Source organism: Microtus ochrogaster, chromosome 7, assembly GCF_000317375.1.
Source record: "Microtus ochrogaster isolate Prairie Vole_2 chromosome 7, MicOch1.0, whole genome shotgun sequence".
NCBI lineage: Eukaryota > Metazoa > Chordata > Mammalia > Rodentia > Cricetidae > Microtus > Microtus ochrogaster.
In genome coordinates this window covers 38,377,742-38,389,817 of record NC_022014.1, presented here as the reverse complement: position 1 = coordinate 38,389,817, position 12,076 = coordinate 38,377,742, and the positions used below count along the sequence as shown (strand labels likewise).

General features: G+C 49.6%; 1 protein-coding gene across 11 annotated transcripts in view; it reads left to right on the top strand.

Moving 5' to 3' along the window:
* The window catches only part of Rai1 (retinoic acid induced 1), a 99,269-nt gene that overhangs the window by 38,220 nt on the left and 48,973 nt on the right, over positions 1 to 12,076 (top strand). Inside the window, exon 1 of one of the 11 annotated variants that reach the window (XM_026780847.1) lies at positions 547 to 759. The exons of the other annotated variants lie outside the window; for them this stretch is intronic. The gene's annotated coding sequence lies outside the window, so the exon portion shown is untranslated. Of the gene's footprint in view, positions 1 to 546; positions 760 to 12,076 lie in introns of those variants that run through there. 11 annotated transcript variants of the gene reach the window in all.

The window sequence follows — 12,076 nt, the reverse complement described above, 5'->3', positions numbered from 1 at the left end:
CCAAAGGGAAAAGCTGAACATCAAAAGCAGGTGCTTCAAGAGAGATAGGGCTGAGTTCAGGCCCCATGGGGTCATAGAGGCAGGAGCCTCTATGCCTCAGGTTCCAAGTTCACAGATCCAGCTGTGGTCTGTTAGGAGCTGGAGAGGTATAAAGCACCTATCAGAGGTACTATGTCTGGAATGGGCTACAGTCAGTCCAATTATAATTTTCCTTCTGACCTGACTCTAGTTGACTCTAGTACCTGGGATGAAAGGGAGGAAAAGAAACAGATGAAACAGTGGTTCTAGAATGGGAAGGGGGTGTGGAAGGAAGAGACTGGAGGAAGGAGAAAAAGGAAAATGGGCTAGAAAAGATTTAAGTCAAATGAAGGAAGTAAAGAGAAAGTTCTATGGGCCTCAGAGTCAAGTACCCAGAGGAAAGACTAGGGACATTAGTCTCAGTGGGAATGTCAGGCCAGCTCGTGCTGGGCACCTTGGGTGTCTATATAGGGCTGAGTGCTGTTCTAAATCCTTCTCCATAGGGAACGGGACAGAGAAGCCACCAGCCTGGACCCCATATGCCACCTTATTTGGTTTGAGTCCTTCTGACTTTAAACGTGTTGCATCCAGCCCTAGAGACCCTTGTAGCAGGCCTCTGTGGTTTCTGATTCTCCACCTAAGGACGGGCCCTTTTTGACTGTTCCCTGCCAGTACTTCTGCCCTGAATGTTGAAACTGTGCTGAATATGGATGTGGAAATTTGTGTGGTATGCCTGTACAGGTGAGTGCTCCTCTATGTGTCATGTTTTGGGATGTGCCAATGTGTTTGCCTCTAATCTTCCTCACCCCTTGTTTATGTTTTGAGACGGGGATCTTACTATGTAGACCATGCTGGCCTCCAACTTGTGACCCTTTTCCTCCACATACATATTCCTGTCTGGACAGACATGACTGTGCGTCCTTCTGTAGGTGTGTGTACATCTCTGAAGGTACGTTTTGGAGGGTATTGTGTGTGGTTGTGTATGTGTGCGGTTGTGAGCACATCCTCCTAAAGGCCTAGGAGACCCAAGAGCCAGGCTTTTGTGTGATTTTCAAGGTTGTAGGTGGTAGGTAAAAGTGAAGTATGGCCTTTTGCTGGGAGGGGTGCACTGGGAGAGCAAAAAGAATGAAAAGCTTAGAAGACCGTCTTCCTTATGGTCTCCAAGGAGATCAGCCTGTGAAATGATCCGCACGTTAATTAAAAACGATTATATACTGATTGAGCTGTTCCTGCTCAACCCCTAGCCAGGAAGAGGCTGAGGCTGAATAGAGGGTCTGCATAAGCAGGGTCCAGCTGCAGACTCAGGACCCAGTTTGGAAGGCTATGGCAGGTGTTGGGGGTACATGCCCAGTTGGGGCTCCCCCAGGTGATCTCCTTGGGTCCCAGGAGCTGGACGGCAGCCACAAGAACCCCATGGATCTGTACTTGTGTGTCTGGTGCTACATCATATTTACATAGCTGTGCATGTTGGTGTGTGGTTGTTGTTACAGAAAATGACATGTTTCATGTTGGGAACTCAAGGCTGTATCCAGTTCTCTGGCCTTGAGACCCAGTTTGTTTTCTTAGTCCTTAGCCGCACCCAGACTCCCACTACTTCTGCAGAAGCTCTGGGAAACCAAGTCTCAAGACCTAGAGAGTCCTCTTATTCTCCATGTCACTGGAGTTTCTTCTTTTCTGAGGCCATCCATACAGGGCATAAGTCATGGTGTTCCTTCATGTGGGGAATTTGACAACTCACTACCTAGGCAATTGTCTGACTTGCGCCTTTTGTACCAACCCCTCATATCTTGTCTTAGCTGATTGTGTAGCAGACCAGACACAAGTGCTGCTAGGGCCTGCAGGCACTGCAGCCACACTTGGGGTACACACGCTAAGATTTCTCTAGGAAAGCCCAGGCCTGACATTGCTCTGCTTTGCTTGGTTATCTCACCTGTTAACCGAAAGGACTGGTCTGGTAGCGAGGAGAGGAGCAGTCACAAGCATCCAGTGATAGACATTCCTGTAAACCTGTTCACCTTGGTATCTGGGATGCGTACCTACCACTGCTCTTCTTACTCCTACACACTAATTGGCTGCCTCTGTCCCAAGCCTACCCAGATTCTCTGGGAGGGAGAAACTCCTATCCAAAAGAATCCAAAGCCCCTGTCCCAGTGTCTGAGCTGCATTTCCCCTTTGTGGTGGTAGCTTTTCCTGGCAAGTCTGTCAGGAAAGTGAGGTGGGCTTTGCTCAAGTATCTGGCGGCCCCTGGCACAAAGGGAATCATCTGTATCTTTACATCCAGGACATCTGTGCCACCATGGGGGTGGAGTTAAGCGTGTTGAGGAGAGGGACAGCTGGGGTTCAGCTAAGTCTCAGTAGGAGTGCTCACTGGAACCATCTAAGGTTGCCTCATTAAAAGTGGGATGTTTGGGAAAAGGGAAGGGGTATTCCTGGGCTGGGCCCCAATGAGATTTATTAGATCTGACCCCATAATCTTAGGGGGAGCGTGACCAGGGAGAGGTTTATAAGCCAGAAATAGTACCCAGAGAGTGCAGAACTGGGAAGGAGGAAGACAGGTTTCCACTCATCCCACAGAAGCCCTTGGTACCCAAGTAGACTGCGTTGCCTTGCCTGTCCCAGTCATCCCTGCAAGTCGCCATCTCTCAGGGCCAGTTTCGGGTGAGTTCCTGCCTTCTGCCTTCTTCCTGCCCGTAATGTCACTTCTCCCTGCTGCCGTGGGTCAAGGCATGGCCAACCCTGTTTAAAATGCTAATATGTTACCTTGTTTCATCAGGAAGGTGAAGGGACCCATGCTTATCTAATGCCAGTCCAGGTGGACAGTGCAGGTCAGACTGTGAGGGCCACTTGGTCTTCCTGGATTCTACAACCAGAGTACCTGTCATCTGCTTTTTCAAGGCCCAAAATTTAGATGTGTTCGTGATACATCCTGTTCAAAATCATATGATATCAACTGATTCAGTAACGCATTTATGGGACAGACTGGGACTCTGAGCCACCAGTTTGCTGCCTGATGAAAGAAAGCACTCTCACCACTAGGTTACTGTGGTTGGGTGTGGATGGCATTCTCTCACAAAGTTCCCTGGTCCTGTGAGATCCTAGCAGGATTGGGGTCAGAGTTGATGCAGTGGCCTGGGAAAGGCAGGTAGAAGTAGGAAACACAAAGTGGGGTTTGGGTGGGAGGTAGGGGAAAAGTAGGGGGAGAAGCCTTGTTAGAGCCCTTCTGTCATGGATGCTCTGGCCACAAGAGCTATTGCTGGGCTAGCTTATAGTCGAGAGCTGCAGCCAGAGCCCAAGTGGCTGGGAGAAACTGTGGGAGGAGGCCATCTTGGAGGTAAGATTGTAGAACAGGTGCTGTATAGAGGGCATCCAGACTAGGCTGAACTAGATCAACCTGACCTTGTACTTGTGGCTGTTGAAGCTGTATTGCTGAGAGCCCATTGGTCTGTCCAGGAGGCCCTGCCCCAGGAGTGGGTGTCCCAGAGGAAAGGGACTCACTGCACAGTATTCTTTGATAGAGAAGGAACATGGCAACTCTATATTCTGGACAATGTATTTGAGGCCTAGGGTGCAAGGTGGGGAGGGGATGTATATGTGAATGTGAGCAGCTCTAGGTCAGAGTGGCCACAGAGCAAGTACAAGTAGCAGCTGCAGTTGACAAGGGCTCGGCTGGGACTGCTGTGAAACATTATCTGGAGGGCACTGGGAAAGAGGTGGGGGTCCGAGGCAGGAGCACCAAGGAGTCTAGGGACATTGGCAAGTCTACATCATCATTTGTCTCTCCCTTGAGTCTTCTTATCCTCTTCATACCTGCTTCCAAGGATAGGGGCAGCCCAGGTGCCTCTTCCCAATACCCTTGGTTCCCCCCACACTGGGGATCCTGAGGACAGACAGCTAGAGGGATGCAGGGCTTAGCCTGTTCCCTAATCACTTGCCTCAACCAGACTCTTCTGACCTACCATTCTTTATACCAAGGAACCCTAGGTCTTACAGGGAAAAGATGTGGTAGTCCTGGGGTCCTTAATTAAAACTCAACAGATTACAGTACTGAAAAAAGGCACAACATAGAGAGAGTTGTGTAGCACCCAAGAACCTGGGTAAGAAACTGCTGGGTGCCAGGGCCCAGCCTCTCTTAGTTCCTTTCTTTAGACCCTGTCTGTTGTTAGAAAATTCCTTCTCCATTTTGCCGAGGTAGAAACAGGTATGCAGATATCACATGCCTCTGTCTTGGAGGTCTGAGGATGAGCACTGGCCATGGCTAAAATGGACTCCTAGGATATTGAGTGGTGTGAGGAGTAGGAGAAGAGGTGCTCTGCTGAACTTGCCAGGTGTTGCCCATGAGTACACACAATGACTGAGCCCCAGCTAGCTGCAGGCCTGAAACAGGAGTAGGTTGGGACAAGATAGAGCTTCCTTGGACCCTAGGGATATGGGAACAGATCATAGCTCACTCCTGTGGCTGCAAAGAGCCATTTACCGAGGGCCATGCTCTGAGCTGCCGTTCATGTATTTTTTTTGCTATGTGATACAAACATGCCTCTCTGGGCATTGGATCTGCAGAGGCTCGTTTTTCTCCTACAGTTCATTGTAACATTATGATTGGCTGAGGAGGGCAAGTAAACCTCAGAGAGAAGGGAATGATCCTTTAGGTCCCTCTACCCCTCTCTGAGCCCATTTTTGTGCCAGGGGCTTTTACACCATTCTCATCACCTACTTACTGAAGGTGGGTTCTGTCACACCCCATTTGACAAAACAGCACACAGAAACCTAATAGTTGACAGCTCCGATCTTTAGGAAAGCTTACCTTGTGTTTCCACAACTCTGCCCACATACTGTCTCTCTCTTATAAGGGCAGTCTTCTCTTAAGAGCTGACGCTGGAGGTAGCCTTGGCTTGAGAGGGACATCCTTGGATGGGCAGTGTTTGGTAAATACATGACTTAAAAAAAAATACCAGGTTTGACACAAAAAAATCTTTTTACTTTTCTTTTAAAAAGCCAGCTGGTTTTCAGGTGTGGTACATGCCTCTAATCATAGCACATGGGAGTCAAGGCAGGTGGATCTCTTGAGTCACAGGCCAATCTACATGGTGTGTCCCAAGTCAGCCAAAGCTACACAGTGAGACTCTTGTTGGGGGGGGGGGGGAAGAAATGGAACAAAATAAAACACAGCTAACTAATGATAAACTGGGTTTAGAATGTGTAGCCAAGAATTCTCTACTCCCTACCATCAGAAAAAGAGGGTACACAGGAGGCGGGGCTGTCATGAGTAGGTGATGGAAACAGGCATCACGTGCTTGTGGAGTGTGTTCTTGCCTGTTAAGTGCTTGGTTGGCAGCGCCTGAATACTAACACAGTTGTGTTCTGTGTGTTCTGGAGTGAGATTGCAGTTACTCAGATGACCTCACAGTGTCAGAGCACCAGGAAGGGGGACTTTTGTTCTCACTGTTAGCAGACCAGAAATCTGGAGCTCAGTGACATACATAGGTCCTCGTCGAGTGGGACTGGCGACAGAACCTTGCCATTCCAGTGCCCCATTTCATATCAGACACAGAGAAACTGACTCTTAGGTGTGCTTTCTTCTTGTGCATTTTCAAGAACATTCTTTTAGTTAATATGCAGGAGAGACTTCCACATTCTTCTACATAACCTTTTGCTGAAGCGACATTGTGCGATAAAAAGGTCCCAGGAGAACCAGTGCAGTTTGGGCTATGAAGGACAGAGAATATCGATGCAGTAGGCTGGGCTGTTCCCAGGAGCGAAGAGGCCTGGACAGCTCTGTTGATAACAGTGAGGTGTGGCCTTGGCTCACTGCCATCTTGTACTTTAGGACCATGTGTTCATTCACATCCATGTTTAACTCCCATTTCTGGGTGGGGATGCATTTCCTAGAAAAAGAAGGTGAGGCAGAGAGAGATACAGTGACTGGGAGAGAAGAGGGCTGGTGGGGGACAGATGTCAAAGCTCTGTGTCTAGGCAAATCTAGCTAGTTGGGAGGTCATGGCCTGTGCTGAGGGCACAGTGGAGGGCATATGGAAGCTGTAGTCACATCCATCAAAATGGGCTCTGGAGGTTCCAGTTAATTGAGGCCGGTTCTAAATTGGGAGGCTTAATAAATGGTAATTGTCCTCCAGTGACAGCAGACCAGAGCTACACATTGCCACCCGGACAGATCAGGAATCATGCAGGGCTTCTTCCTTTTACTATTTGGGAGCTCTGAGAGTTGCCCCATAGAGGCCAGGTATCAGGAGCACCTGGTTCAGTCCAGGGGCTCAGAACCATTCTGTTCAGTTCCAATATAGAGGGTTTGTAGTTTGCCTGTGTTTATACTGAGCTTCTGGGACACTCCCAGAGGCACATTTGTGTGTGCTGGTACTGGCATACTGTCTTACTTTCTACTCAGCCACCTCCAGATCTCCTTGCCCAAGCACCTTACCTTTCCCACAGGACAACATGGCTTCATGACATAGCCAGGCTTACTTCTACCCGAGGGGACTGGGCTGCCCAGGGTAGAGTAAACAACCCATCTTAGGGAGTGTCCAGGCAGATACTGAATATACTGCTCTCACCTTCCTAGTTCTCTAAAGCTCCAAAGCTATGATTGAGCTTCTCAATAGTTGGCACTGAGCAGGTACTAGGTTACCAGGCTTGTCAGTTTGGACTCTCTGGGGGCTGACAGAGTGCTTTCCCTTTTTGGCATTCTCAGAATGTGATCTAAAGACCCCCAGCAAGGTCAGGTAAGGTTCCCAGTGGGTATGGATGTATCTTTGTATAAATGGTGGACAAAAATGTCCATGTTGTTCTAAAGCACAACATGGCCCTACTGTGCATAGTGTAGTTTTTATCACGTGTATGTGTAGGTGGTGGTGCTTAGCAATGAGGACATGGTGGGAGAGGCATTGCTATATGGACTCAACCCTGACTGTTCTTTCCAGCCCCAAACCCTCTCACATTCCTGCCCCAGGCAAGATCCTCTAGCTCTGTGGTTCTCGGCCTTCCTAAGCTGTGACACTTTTACAGTTCCTCATGTTGTGGTGACCCTAACCATAAAATTGTTTTCATTGCTACTTCATTACTAGTTTTGCTTCTATTGTGATTTGTAATGTAAATATCTGATATGTGACCCTTGTGAAAAGGTCATTTGCGCCACCCCCCCCCCCCCCCCACAAAGGAGTTGCAACCTACAGTTTGAGAACCACTGTGCTCCCAATCATCACCTGAGGTCCTACTCCTGGGACAGAGGCATCTGTCAGAGTTTAGCTCTTGACTTCATTTCTGTTCCTGGGAAAGAGGGCCCAGCACATGACTGTGAGGTCTCCAGGAACCAGAGAGATGGGAGAGGAAGCCTGCACAATCTCTTTTCAGGAGATCTTGGAGGAAATGGTCTCAGTTCCTTCAGCATGTGAGCTAGGGCGAGAGGCTTTGCCTTCAAGTTTCCAGACAGGAAGTGGAATGGTTCCAGAGCCAAGATGTCTCTAGAGACAACACGGAAAGCATTTTCTGGAGGAGGTAATTTCTGAAGATGAAGTAGGGGTACATTTGAAAGTAAAATGAGAATTCCTCTGGAGATAGACTTTTTTGTTTTGTTTTGTTTTAAGATGAGGCTTTTCTGCATTCCGAGTATTGCCAGACGTAATATTTCTGAGAATGGAATCTTTCTAGAGATAAGCTGTAGTGCCCCCCTGGATGTGGAGTGCTTGAGGAGGATGCTGGAGTATTTCTGGAAACAGTGGGGGACTTCTGGATTTGAGGTCCTTCTGGAGGTAAAATGAGTATCTGGAGATGGGATGGAGCATTCTGGAAAGCTACGTAAAGTTGGGGTGGAGCTGTTATGGAGAGCATTGACATTTTGGAGATAGGTCATAGCTGAAGATAAAGAATGTGTTTCTGGAGATAAATAAAACACTTCTGGAGATGGAACGTTGTGGACCTATGGAATTTCTGGATTAAAAGGAAGCATCCCTGAAGAGAAAATGGGTCATTCTCAGAGATGGGGTTTTTGGATCAAGGATAGTAATTTCTTGAGATGAAGAGGCATAGCCAAACAGGCTGTTTGAAGAAATAAGAAGGTCTCACAGGATCCAGAGACCCCCTTTCCTCATACCCATGATCTGTGGAGGTGGGCCTGAGGTGCAGAGACAAGAACTGCCCTTGGCTTCCTCTAGGCCAGCATAGGAAAATCCTAAAGGAATACCCAAGCCCTCTCAGTTCTGTTTTTGGGATACACACCCCATCTCAGTCTCGCCACGGGATAGCCAGACTCGAGTGTTTAGATTTTATTCAATTCAGCTTTGTTAGCACCAGCTGAGGCTCCCTGCATTGGAAGCCTTCATCTTTCTCACAGCCTCCTGTACCTTTAGGCACTCATGAGGCAAGAAGATAAGTGGGGCCTGCAAGCATGACCTTAAGAAAAGGCCCAGCTGCTTTCCCTGGCTGTGGGGTACTTGGCTACCTTTTCCCTTTTTAGATACTGAGACCTGTCCCCACTTGAGCTGGCCTGGAGGCCTGTAGTAATGATTTCTGTGCCTTAATTGAAATTTCAGCCTCGGTGAACCTGCCTCAGAAGTGTGAGGAGGGAACGACCCTGCACCATCCTGAGGTGCCCCTTCCCTGCCCCAGAGGGGAGGGTGGTGTAAGCACAAGGTGCCAGGCTGCAGTCTAGGAGAAGGTCTAGGTGGGTGGGTTCAGGACAGTTAAGGCAGACTGCTCTACATAGGTAGACTTCTTGGCCCTGGTGGATTAGTAGGTGCTTAGAGAAAGCAAAGTCCCACACAGGCCAAGAAGTGGAGGTGAGTTGTGAGGGATGAATGATTGGGGTAGTCTGAGGAAATGGGGTCTCAGGAAAGCCTATGCCTCTTTTTCATTTGACAGGGGCCTAGGGGAAGGATGGGCTGATACTGAGGTAGTGCCTGTTAGCTGATGGCAACAAGGCCAGACTCTGGTTCAGGACTGAGAAAGCATTGTGTGGGTAGGGTGGACTGGCTGGGTGACTGTGGGAAGCCCATTTTTCTTACTGCATGGGGCTAGATCCTGCGTGGGTGCTCTCTCTCCCTATTCCCCCATCTTGGGTGGTCTCTGGTCTGGGCCTGTCTACTGTGGGAGGGAGAACAAACTCAGAGAAACACTGCTCCTGAAGAAGGACCCTTTAAATGGGTGTGGTGGTGCACACCTGTAATTCTTGCACCTCAGGAGGCAGAGACAGATGGATTGCTATGAGTTCCAAACCAGCCTGTTCCATATAGCAAATTCCTGGCCAGCCAGGGCTACATAGTGAGACCCTGTTTCATACAAGCAAGAGCAGCCTGCTGATCTTAGCCATATTTGTTTGGATACAGGAAAGCTACTGTGTAGGGCCCTCACCTCATCCACACTGGCTCAGAGCCTGCAGGAGTCCAGAGAGCCTGTATTGGCCCATGGATCTTAGTCTTCATCTAGGAAGTGGATCATTTTGGCAGGAATTGTTGGGACTAAACCGACCTGCACAATACTCATAGTTGCAAGTGTAACTAACTCGTAGTGAGCACATGCCTGACACCTCTCATACGTTTGGTGTGGGGCAGCTGCAGTCCTTGGTGTTATTTCTCAGAGGGTGGCTTCCTGGTGCGTCGGAAGCATCTGGACACAAGCTCCCTGATTAGAGCTGCTCCACCCCAGCAACCTTGGTTTTGTGACAAGACCGAGGCAGTTGGAGTGAAAAGTGTAAAGGGGTTGAGGGAGGCTGTTTATTGTCTGCCCACTGACTCCATCCACAGTAAGCTTCGGAAGCACCAGGCCACTCAGCATGGCTCACAGTGCTAGCTGCTTTCCCTGGCTTTATTCACAGCCTGTCCTTATTGGAGTATGTGACTGTGGCTATTCTCCAAGAGGGAGAGGGGACAGGGATGGCTAGACAGGACAGGACACGTCAGCCCTCAGGAGCCGAAGAAGTGAAGGCGGGTGCAAATGGAAATGACTGTCCCATTTGCAGCCCTTTATTTCATGACTCTGACAGGCAGGGTGAGGAAGAAGAGGGTGAGGACAGAGGTCTAAGTAGACAGCCAGGGGAGGGGTATCTGAGGCAAGGCAGCCAGGCCAGGGCTGCTGACTGGGCTACTGCACCTCCCCCGAGCTGGTGTGCTTGACTTGTTGCAGCTCTCGAGACCCCATCCTAGAGCACATTCCGACTCCTGCTTCTCCTTCCTCAATAGAGCTCTGCTTCTCCTTAAGAATGTTTAGGTTCTGCACCATCAGCCTTACCCTAGAGGGCTGCCTCTTCCTTGTACTGGCCAGGCTGGAGGCTGAATCAGTTGATGACCAAAGGCTGCCAGGGGTGGGTCCAAGGCACCAGCCCTACTGCCAGTCAGCTGCTAGAGCTAACCTCTTCACCTTGGTTGCAGATAGGGCTGTGGTTGTGGGGCCCTCCTGCCCAGAACCATCAGCTGAGTTGACATGACTCACCAGAGCAGGCAGCTTTATTTCCCACTATAGGGAGGGTGATGGAAACCTCCAGATACTGTGGCCCCACCCAACCCATGCCAGAGGGGACAATCAGGGTTAGAGGTTAGTGTCTGAGTGAGTGGGTATTCACTAAATTGGACTATACCTTGTGCAGGGGAAGGTGTGCTGTGTGGGCGGGTCATACTGAACAAAATTCTGTGGACCATGCTTCTCCCATGGTCCAGGTCCCCTCTGAAGAGAGCGTTTGCCATGCATGGGTCGTCTGTTTTTCCTATCATCCAGAGAACCCTTGTATTTCAGGGCCAGCAGTGTGTTGCTTTCTCAGAAATAACCACCCAGAGACACCTACTCTGCACCCTGACCCAGCCATCTTCAGAAAGTTGGAGGTCATATTCCCTCCTATGGCTGCCCACCTACGCCAGCAGAAAATGGGCTCATCCCCTCATTCCTGGAGCTGCCCAGGTGAGAAGTGATGTTGTACTAGGGCTTTGTGCAGGTATAACACTATTAGTAAATGCCTCTGAGGTCCTAAAACCAGGCATAGGGCGTGAAAGAATGCCTCCTCTCCCCCGACCACAGGGCCACCTGGGATTTGAACTCTTGGAGCAGAGTCCTGTAAAGGCTATGCCTGTCAGGACCTAGCTCCCGGAAAGGAGGCCTGGTGGACAATGCTATTTTGTGTTTATTTCTGCCCTCCACCCTGTCGCCGACCCAGGCAGCAACCCCTGGGACAGATCCTGTCTTGATTTTCTCCAGAACAAAGCAGGCTCTGCTAGACACACAGGCTGCAGTGAGAGGGGATAAAAGAAACCCAAGTCTGCCTTTTGTTACTCAAGAAGGCATTGAGGGAGATGGATTTACCCTTGAACTGTGATGGTAGGCCACCAGGAGCCTAGAAGGGGAGTCTGAGGCAGAGGTACCTGGGCTGTGATGTCACTCTTGCACACCCACACCCATCAGAGCATCAGGAGGCAGACACCATTTTAGTACTTAGCACACATTCCTACACACTCATGATCACATATGTGTATGCATGCACACACATCTAGTCACACACATACCCTATACTCACGTCTTCCATCTAAACCAGGCCTGGACCATCTGACAAACAGAGGAGAGGAGGGGAGGGAAGGGGAGGGGAGGAGAGGAGAGGAGAGGAGAGGAGAGGAGAGGAGAGAAGATGGAGAAAAGGAAAGAGAAAGATGAGTGGTGAGAAAATCCAGTTCTGAATACCTTAGTTACCAGCACCTAATGACTCAGGGAGGGCTCAGCCACCTTCATGAGGAGAAAGACCCACCCTCTGGGCCCCCTCTACCACTCCACTAATAAGATGAACCCTTGTTCATGAGTCCTGAGGCAGAAAGAAGAATCAAGGACTTCTCAATAAGAGAAAACTCCCTGGGTGGTTTTGAATAGTTGCTTTTTTTGTGGTGGTGAGGGACATGCCCTGCCCTCTTGTCCTTGTCCTTCTCGGCTCTGCCCTGGCTGCCTCCCTTCACCAGCTGCATCTGGAACCGCCTGTGCCCAGGTCTCCACATGGATGAGCATATTTCTCAAGTCTTTTATTGTTCCTGCCCTTCCCTTCTGACACCCTTAGCTTAGCAGAGGCCACAGGCAGCCATGCATC